Source organism: Protopterus annectens, chromosome 4.part1, assembly GCF_019279795.1.
Source record: "Protopterus annectens isolate FY-2018-M chromosome 4.part1, PAN1.0, whole genome shotgun sequence".
NCBI classification, from domain to species: domain Eukaryota; kingdom Metazoa; phylum Chordata; order Ceratodontiformes; family Protopteridae; genus Protopterus; species Protopterus annectens.
In genome coordinates, this window is record NC_056734.1 from 618193567 (window position 1) to 618203828 (window position 10262).

The window sequence follows — 10262 nt, forward strand, 5'->3', positions numbered from 1 at the left end:
ACGAAACTAAAAAATCCATTTTACAAGACAAAAAACAATACTACTGTAATTTACAGACAGTAAATCAAAATAACCCTCAGAAATTTTGGGCAGGTTTAAATAATCTACTACATCCTGGACAAACGTCAACCCCAATCCCTGCTGCTACTATTGATAAAACCCCTGAAGATGTTTCTGACAGTTTTAACTGATTCTTTACTGAGACAATTCAAGCCCTAGCTAGCCAAGTACCTCCTAGCTCCCCTGGTCCTGAAAGTAGCACCCCTAGAAACCTACTGGCATTCAGCTTCCAACCAGTCGCCACTTCACTTATCAGTACCTTGATCAAAAAATTAAAACCCACTACACATTCTGCTGATCAACTCCCTGCCGCGTACCTACAAAAATCAGCTGATGCTATTGCTTACCCTGTATCAATACTAATCAATCGGACCATAGTAGAAGCTAAAATTCCCACCATCTGGAAAATATCCTATGTAATCCCACTTCACAAAGGAGGCAGCTCTACTGAATTATCCAGTTATAGGCCAATAGCTATACTCTCTCCACTTGCAAAGATTATGGAAAAATGTATTCATAGACAACTCATGCACCACCTAATCCAGAATCACCTTATGGCAGACACTCAGCAATGCTTCCGTCCTCATCACAGCACTACTTCAGCCCTCTTAGCCTTTACCAACACCATAAACCATAATCGCAACAATAATTATATATCCTCAGCCCTCTTCTTGGATCTTTCCAAGGCATTCGATATGGTTGATCACCAACTTTTAATCCACACCCTGCAAACATTCTGTCTAGAAACTAGAGCCCTTCAATGGTTTCAATCCTACCTGAATGGTCGACAGCAGGCTGTCCTCTGGCAGAACAAACTCGCTAACCTTCTGCCTAACACCCTTGGAGTACCACAAGGCTCTATACTAGGGCCCTTGCTGTTCTCCATCTTCATTAATGACCTTTATACTGTCATCCCAAAAGTCAGCTGTATCCAATATGCTGATGATTCTACTCTGATTTGCTCGGCCACATCTCCAATAGAGTTATGGTCAGCTACCCAGAACACCTTTAATACAATAGAAAACTGGCTTTATGAATGTCGTCTGATCCTAAATCCCAAAAAAACTAAAATGCTGTTATTTTCACCAACACGTAGGTCTACCACTTTCACCTTTACCATAAATTCAAATGATGGCGCAGTAATCTCCCCTGACCCCTCTACAAAACTAGTAGGTGTCATCATAGATAATAATCTAAAATTCGACCTACATGTTAACCAAACTATCAAAACCATCAATAAAAAACTAGGGTCACTTTACAGAATAAAAGACTTCCTAACTCCTCCAGCTAAAATTGCCATAGCTCGCTCTCACCTTCTTTCATCCTTCTTTATGCATCCCCTCTACTCTCGAATTTAAACAAGACTGTCCTTAACAAACTCTCAGGTTTGCCACTGGGCTGCCTTTTAGGACACATCATTGCATCAATCTAAATCAGCTTGGGTGACTTGAACTACCCAGCCTAATCCAGTATAACCAACTGATTATAAAATCCTCTATAATCCGGACAATACTCCTGCACTTAAAAATATTATCACCCCCTATAACAATCCTAGACTGCTTCGATCCTCTAACAAACTACTAATTCAGACTAGCAAAATTAATAACACAGCCGGTGACTGTCTCTTTGCAAACTCTGTAAGTAGATCCTGGATCTCTCTTCCAGCTGATATTACCTTACTTTCCACCTTAGGTCAATTTAAAACTAGACTCAAACAACATTTGTCACTTAACTGGCTATGTCAATGTATCAAGCCTGGCTAACTCTCTCTAGAATGTGTAAAAATCTGTTAACCAGTTTACTGTGTAATTTAATTTAATCTTGATTTACGCTCGGGATTAACTCTAACCTGTGGAACTTGTTTAACTTGCTTACTTATGTAATCTCTGTAAATAGTCTGTTTGTAATATGTAATGTTGTATCTGCTTATCCTTGGAGCTTTTCTCCACGGGGCCTCCCCTGAAAATAGACATGCATCCAGTCGGACTATCCCAGTCAACAAATGTAAAATAAATAAAAAAATTATATATATATATATATATATATATATATGTGTGTGTGTGTGTGTGTGATTCAGATACAAAATAATTGTTTTATCCAATTGTTAAAAGAAAATCATGTTTTTGTTCGAAAATCTTGACATGTGCCTTTTTTTACCCCCCCCCCCCCCAACACAGGATCCAATTGCCCAAACAGGGGCTATCCTGCGTAAAGAGGGACAGATTGTAACTCTAAGAACAGCCCCTACGCTTTTTTCAAGACCCAATTAGTCCACTGTTAGGAGAAATGCGCATGTGTGACAGAGGAACTAGGGCTACGGTCGGACATCATTTAGTAGGACACCATTAGAAAAACTACATTTATAATTCTAGTTTTGTCGCTAGAAATTTTCTTCCGATATTCTTTTAGCTTCATAACAATCCGCCGAACTTCTTGATCTTCTTGATAGTGTTTAGTTGCCCCAATTTTTATGTGATTTACCACTGAATAACTTACAAAGGTGTGCCATGCATAGACAAACGCGAATGTGTTCCTAGAGGGCCGGTTATATAGATGCACACAGAAAAGGTTGATACGAGGAAATAGCAAAAGAGCCGGTTGAGTATAGCAGGTATTAGGAGGGTGAGTACCATTTGGATACAGAGAGCAGTAGTTGACACTATCACGAGTTCTTTTGAAACGAGATTGTAGTCTTTCTTTTCCTTGTAGCAGGTAATCGCCTGTATCACATACAACTTGATGTATCAAATCTTCCATTTGCCGGCTGTATGAGTCTTGTGTTTTTTAGTTGTATAGTTACAACTGGCTACCAGTAACGCGATTGTTGATGTATCCCGTTAAGTAATGAAGTAGTGGTCTGGTTTTCCACTCAGAATCTGTAGGGTTATGGTTTAAAGGAATCGCAGATGTGGAGCAGAGAGTGAAAAAGTGTCCTGTCTTCCTTAAAGATAGAATTGAAGTATTTGCCCATTGCATTTTCTATGCAGTTTAATTGGTTTGTGTAATTACATCCGCACTGAGCACTCTACTGTAGAGTTGTGTTAATGTAGCAATGATGCATTGCTATAACTAGATAGCAGGAGAGTTGGTTTTGACTGTGACACGTGTGTGTGTGTGTGTGTGTGTGTGTGTGTGTGTGGTGTTTATGACCAAAATGTCCAAATTGCTTAGCTTACAATTCCTTACGCCATATTAAAAGTGTTACTACTGTAAGCTTCTCATTTTCGATTATACAGTTACTGGTTGCAACTAATAGTAAAATATAAAAATAGTCACACTTTGGAGACATTCAAAGCAGCGTTTACACAGTGAAGCTAAATGAACCTGCTTTCATGCTAATGCATTCCTGTTAATGCAGTTGCCCTCAATTGAGGTTTTTGAGATTGTACTGTTATGCAAACGTTTTTAATCTATCATCTTCAAAGGCAATTTTATAAGTATAGTGGTGTAATACATATATGCATGCAAACATTTTGTTCATTGCCGTTGTATATCACCCGCTTTCTTTGTAGTGTTCTTAGTGCCCTGGTTGAAAGTGAAAAGGGTTAGTAGACCAGTTTACCTAGTCTGTAAACAGACTGTAAATAAAAATGTTTAAGCCACCTGAATTACGCGCTTTTGATTTTTTGTAATATTAGGACAACAGTAAATTTTGATTTGTTTTTATTAGGACAACAGTTCATGGAAGTGTCTATTCGTGCTTAGATTGTTATAACTGGTGCTGAAGGCTCTGTATTGCAAACTGTCTGTGGATCAACTTAGCAGCTCTGCAGCCAGCCATTCAGATTTAACTTCTAATAAATTTGGCTTGAACGTCTGCTTATATGTTGTAAAACTCCATTATGGTAGGCTGTCCAGACCAGTGCCCAGTTTATAATGAGAGGTTATCCTTTGTAAAAGGAATGTTAGAACTAAAGTACGTTAATGACAGTAGTAATAAAAAAGAAATAAAGTCAAGACTGTACACAGTAGGGACAATTTTCCATTATTACTATTTTATCCTATATACATTTTTTTTTACTTGTGCTTCTTATAACCAAATTTGTACTGGTACGTTTGTATAGTTGCATCAATTCCCATCCTATTCAAATCATTTTTCATGTGCATTAAAGCTAATGCATATTGTTGGTGTCATTGTTGTCCACAAATGTCTGCTTGGTATTGTACTACTGATAAACGTCTGGCTGTCTGACATTTATTCATTTTTTGTATTTTGCTTATGGGCAACACTCAGTGTTCATGGTAGTTTCCATCCTGCTATTAAGTGGCAGGATGATAAGCTGTGTCTTTAGTTTGGTACTCATTTTTTTTTCCACTTTCACCTATAACAGTGTACATTTTCTGATCTTTTGCATTCAATATTTTTGGAGTACATTCCTTACTACCCTTAAGGCTTAGTGTTGATTTGTTAAGAACCCCATGCATGAAACTGTTGTAGAACATATTTTGCATTACATTCTCTTGCTTTGACATTTTCTCTGTGCTTACTTCGTAATATTATGCAGTCCAAATAAATAGCACAGTCCAGGCCTTCTATGAGGTTAGTAGAGGGAGTTGTGGAGGATGCAATACTGTAATGATATGCTTTCTATTTGCTAAGTTTTACTAATTTAGTTGTATGCATGCCTTTGTTTACATTATTAATGTGTGTGGTACTATTGTTTTCTGCTTTTTAGAGTCTTGGTTCTTACTGTTAGTGTCTTGTGGGACATAAAAGTAGGGCATGGTCTAAATAGTGGAGCACTCTGTAAGAGAAGTGGGTCCACTTGGGTTTTAGACTACATCTTCTGACCTTTATTGTCTGTTTTACTGCATATGTCAGAGTTATCCTTTTAAATTTTGTGTACCATACAAAGCTCTGTTCCTGCATTTACCCATAAGTGCAGCATTATCCCCCAGATTCTCAAAAGCTTGCACCGAGTGCAAGATCGGTGCAGGAGCTCAAGCAGGCAATATGTCTGCCGTGCGATCCAGGAACATCCTGAAGGGGCATGCACGAGTGCTCTTGCACTAATCTTGCATGGACTCAGCCCTGGTATGCAAATCACCCAATTTGCAGGTGAAATCCATGCAAATGAAGTGATTTTGCAATCCAGGAAGCTTGCAACAGTACATGCAAGACTAGTGCTATCTGCAGAAGCATACTCTGTTAGTTGTTGTTGTGTCTTTTGGCTTTTCCCGGTTAGGGGTCACCACAGCAGAACTCCAGTCCGCTAATGACTGGCAGTAGATTTTTACGTGCCGAGTTGCCGGCCCTGACGCGCAACCTTCAACGAAGGTATGCCCATTCACGCATGTCTCCACATAGAAGACGCTCTAGCTGAGAACCGAACATAACGTCTTACTGTGAGGTGACAACGCTAACGCCGCACCATCAACGAGTACATTTCTGCAAAATCCAAAACGGAGCTATGACAGCCCCAAATATAAAGGCTGCATATCATGTAGTAAGCATGTGTTAATGGGCAAGTATAAGGCCATTGGCATTACAAACAAAACAAAAAAAATCAACTTTTATTTTTTTTTTTAGCCAATCTCGGCTGTTTAAGCATAGGGCAGCGGCGCGCAAACGGGATCGGGGGGAAAATAGTTAGAATGCTTATTTTAGGTTTATTTTATTAAAGTCAATAGTCTGCCATGCAAGTCAATGGCAGGCAGAAGACAACACGGCCAATGAGTAGTGGTTGCTAAGGGGAGAGGACCAGTGTGAGACATGTAACTATGCATTAGCAGGCAGTCCTATGCAAATGAGGGAATTGATAGTGAATCCCAGTTTTCCCCAGCATGTGAGTCAGGTCCCAACAGTGTAAGAGCAGGAATAGCTTTGTGCAAGCCTAGGAGTTAGGTGACATCATTGGGGGGGGGGGGTTGTCAGGCAATACTGTAAGCGGGTTGGAGCCCTGTGGCTCAGGTTTGCTCCTAGCTTAGCACAGCTAAGCTAGGGGGTGTTTCTAAACCTGCCTAGCACTCTTTACAAAGCCTAAGCGGGTGTGCGCGCTGCTCACCGGGTTTTACAGGAAGAAAAAAGTTAAACCAGGAAATAGCAGCAGTGTGCACATTTGAGCACTGTGTACAGACCCAGGGTAACCTACCAAGGGTTACATGAGCTAGGGATAGTGGAGTGTTATAGGGTGGACAGAGACCTTCTACAGGAAATTGTTGAGCTGTGCTGGCCACACCTGATGCACCAAATTGACTGAGGGGAACCCATCCCAGTGGATATCAAGGTATGTGTAGGTCTAGAAATACTAGCCACAGGTACCTCCCAAAACTCAACTGGGGATATCATGGGGATCTCACAGGCATCAGCATCCAGAGTATTCTACCATTTCCTGGATGCCATGTCAGCACATGCCAGTGAGCACGTATATTTCCTCGACACCCGTGAGGTGTTGGCCAGCAATATGTGTCTTTTTCCACCAAATAGCAAAATACCCTGAGGTAGTGGGTGCTATAGACTGCACGTACATATGCATCAAAGCACCACCTGGTGATCAGTGTAGGTCCTACACCAACCAGAGGGGAATCACCTCCATCAACTACCAGGTTGTCTGTGATGCCCAGGGTATTATAATGAATGTGTGTGCTGGCTGCCATGGAAGCTATGACTATTCCCACAGATGGCATCTGACGCAGCTGTACCAGAGATTTGCCAATGGAGACATCCCCTACAGTCACCTAGTGGGGGATGCTGGTTACACACTGGAGCCGTGGCTGATGATACCTATCAGAAATGCACACACACCTGAACAAGAACACTATAATGAGGCACAAACCAGGCTTGTAATACAGTGTGTTTGAGATGCTCCGGTCATGGTTCCGGTGTCTGGACACATCCAATGGAACCTTGCAGTACTCACCAGCTACATGTACCCAAATTGTTATGGTATGTGACATGCTACACAATATTATCCTGCAGAAACAGCTGCAGCAGGCACAGCACGGGGCAGGGCCACACAGCCCCCCACCAATGCCAAGGCCTGCACAGGCACATAGTGACTCAGAGGAGGAACAACCTGAGCCTGCCCAGTAGGCAGATGGGAGGCATGCCCAGTATGCCGAGGCCGCTGCAAAGAGACAACACATAGCACATACACTGACACAGTAGGGACCCAGGGAATGACACCTCTCTCTGACTCGCGCTTACAGTAAAAGGGATGCTCATCCATGTATAGGGAGTGTACTATGTGCATCCGACATAGGCAGCCCTCAAGCACCATCCGCAAGTCTGGCACACCCTCAAGGTAAGTCAATCAACCTACCAATTGCCAAATGGAGTAGAATGTGTCGTTACCTCTGTCTATGGTGTGGATGTGAGCATGCAAGGGAATTGGGTGGCTGAATGTGATGACAATAGACACCATGACATCTGTAACACATACTGGACTCGCCATAGTAGCCAGTACTACACAGGGTGACAAAATCCACTGCAGGAAATGTACTGAGCAACATGTGTGTCCATATGACTCTCACATGCCGGTTAGGGCGGTTCACATACCCAACAACAGTCTCAGCCAGCAGGACAGGTGTAGACAAACACAAACAGAGCCTGTGCTGTGGCCCCTGAGTGATGGCTATGGTTAACCTCCCCCGTAGGCCTACACAGACAGACTACAGCAGGTCAGGCAGTGGGATGTTAGTTCTGAAGGGTAGGAAGTTGGATACTAATATGTAGGGCAACCAAAGCTACAATCTGTAGTACACTAGTATGCCTCTAGTCAGCATGATCGGTAAGAATACAGAATGAAATGGAGTATCTGACATACCAGTACAGTCATAGTAAATGTGTACAAGTGTCAGGTGTGCCTCCCATCCGATGGAGTAATGTAATAATAGTCAGGTGTGCCCCCCAATCCTGTGTAGAAATAGTCGTGTTCCCCTCCATCCTACATAGTAATGTAATAGCAGTCAGGTGTGCCCCCCCAATCCTGTGTAGAAATGTAGACATAGGTGTGCCACCTCCCATCCTACGTAGTAATGTAATAACAGTCAGGTGTGCCCCCCAATCCTGTGTAGAAATGTAGAAATAGTCAGGTGTGCCCCCCCCCCCACATCCTACGTAGAGATGTAGTAACAGTCAGGTGTGTCCCCCCCCCCACTCCTGTGTAGAAACAGTCAGGTGTGCCCCCCCCCCTTTCTATGCAGAAATGTAGTAACAGTCAATGCCAAATGATCGATGGATACCCTGCAGAGACAGCATGCTACCTGTCAGTGTACAACACAAAGGTCAGCATTGCAACACAAACTACTTGGACTCGATCCACACATTCAATACAGATGGCCATACTGGGCATGCTCACACACTGTCAGTCAACAACATACGGAAAGGTCATACTGGGCATGCTTACACAAACACATGTAGGCCATGTCTGCAAACACCAGTGGACCAGACATATCTGGCAGTCGCAGTTGTTAGTATGCACCACTCATGCCTTGCACACACAGTGGATCGGAATACAGACATATATGTCAGGGCAACACACTATAATAAGCCAAAGGTAGAAGTACATAGATATGTGGAAGAGGGTGACTGTGACACGGAGCCATCCAGGCCTGTCCCACCCAGCACACAGCCAAAGGGCCCCAAACACATGAGGTGCAGATGTCACTCACTGCAGATACTAGCCACCAGTATCTGTCAGCATTACAGGCTATGTGGTGCATGTGCCAGGTGTGCAAAGTGACTGTACAAGGAAGTAGTCATCTAGCAGCTGTATACACGTACCTGTGAAATATGACTCTGTGTGTTCCCGCATGTGGCATGTCAACCCCTAGAGGAATGGGTTATGGCCCATGCACACACACTGCCCTCCCCATAGCCCAACTATGACAAGCTGCAGAGGTCATCCACTGTGAAATGCACCTTTGGGAGAGTTGTAGCCCAGTAATCTCTGTGGCGCATCCCATAACTGCGTACTGCTGTAGTGTGATAAAGTACTTTGGGTAGGAGTTCTAATCCCAGACTTGGCAACTTTGTGTTTGTGTGTGTGTCTGTCTGTCTCTCTCTGTGTAGAGAGCAATGTTTTTTAGAGTAGTCACACTCCCAACAATTCAAATGCTCAACTTTGGCAAGGCTGCTGATGTCATCCACCTAGAAATACACCTCTGGGAAGATTGTAGCACAGTAATCTCTGAAGCACGTCCTATAACTGTGTACTGCTGTAGTGTGATTTAGAACTGTGGTAGGGTTCCATCCCCACCCATAGCAGTTCTGGATGTTTTGTGTGTGTTTCAATGCATTATAGGCTAGTCACACTCAGTACATTTCAGATGGCCTACTTTGGCAATCCTGCTGATGCCATTCATTGTGAAATACACCTTTGGAGAAGGAGTTCTCCAGTAATCCCTGTGGTGCGTTCTATAACAGCTCCATGCTGTAGTGTGATATAGACCTCTGTTAAGGGTTCTGTATCCACACATGGCGGTTGTGGATGTTTTGTGTGTGTCACTGTCTGTGTACAGAGCAATGCATTATAGGCTAGTCACACTCAGTACATTTCAAATGGCCTACTTTGGCAATCCTGCTGATGTCATTCATTGTGAAAAACACCTTTGTGGAAGGAGTATTCCAGTAATCTCTGTGGCACGTACTACAACTGCGGAGTGCTGTAGTGTAATAAACTAGTTAGGTAGGGCTTCTACTCCCAGTCATGACAGGTGTGTGTGCGTGTGTGAATGTGTGTTTGTAACTCATATCCTGTGTGGAAGTGGTTGTGAGTGTGTGACACCTGTGGCCAATGTGGAGTGGCTTTTGCATATTTCTTACATGGTGGCCCAACTATATATCACAGTGTCCACTGTACAGGGATAACAGATGTGAAATAGTGGAGAGGCTGGGGTGCAAAGCCATACTCATACATGTGACATCAAGGCCAGCCCATCACAGTTAGCAACCCCAGTATTACCTAGAGCACACTCTCAACCCATGTCTCATATACACACACACACACACACACACACACACACACACACACACACACACACACACACACACACACACATGCCTAGGTAACAGCCAATATGTGGGTAGTACCCTGCATATTGGCCACTGATAGTAACTACGGAGTGATAGCAGTGGGCTACACAGGACATGGCACCCTGTCAATCTGTCCAATATGCACGTACATGCAGACAGTGCACCTTCCCTATGTTCCCCAATGGACACCTATCACGTGTGATCCACAAAGGACATACCATGCCTG

At 43.1% G+C, this 10262-nt stretch overlaps 1 protein-coding gene across 6 annotated transcripts in view; it reads left to right on the forward strand.

The window, feature by feature from the left end:
- Window positions 1–2313: 2313 nt before the first annotated feature.
- MFF (mitochondrial fission factor) overlaps window positions 2314–10262 on the forward strand; it is a 704737-nt gene continuing 696788 nt past the window's right edge. For 2 of the 6 annotated variants that reach the window (XM_044070425.1, XM_044070426.1), the window contains exon 1: window positions 2316–2682. The gene's annotated coding sequence lies outside the window, so the exon portion shown is untranslated. Of the gene's footprint in view, window positions 2773–10262 lie in introns of all 6 variants that reach the window. The other 4 variants (XM_044070424.1, XM_044070420.1, XM_044070427.1 and 1 more) reach the window with 4 other exon arrangements.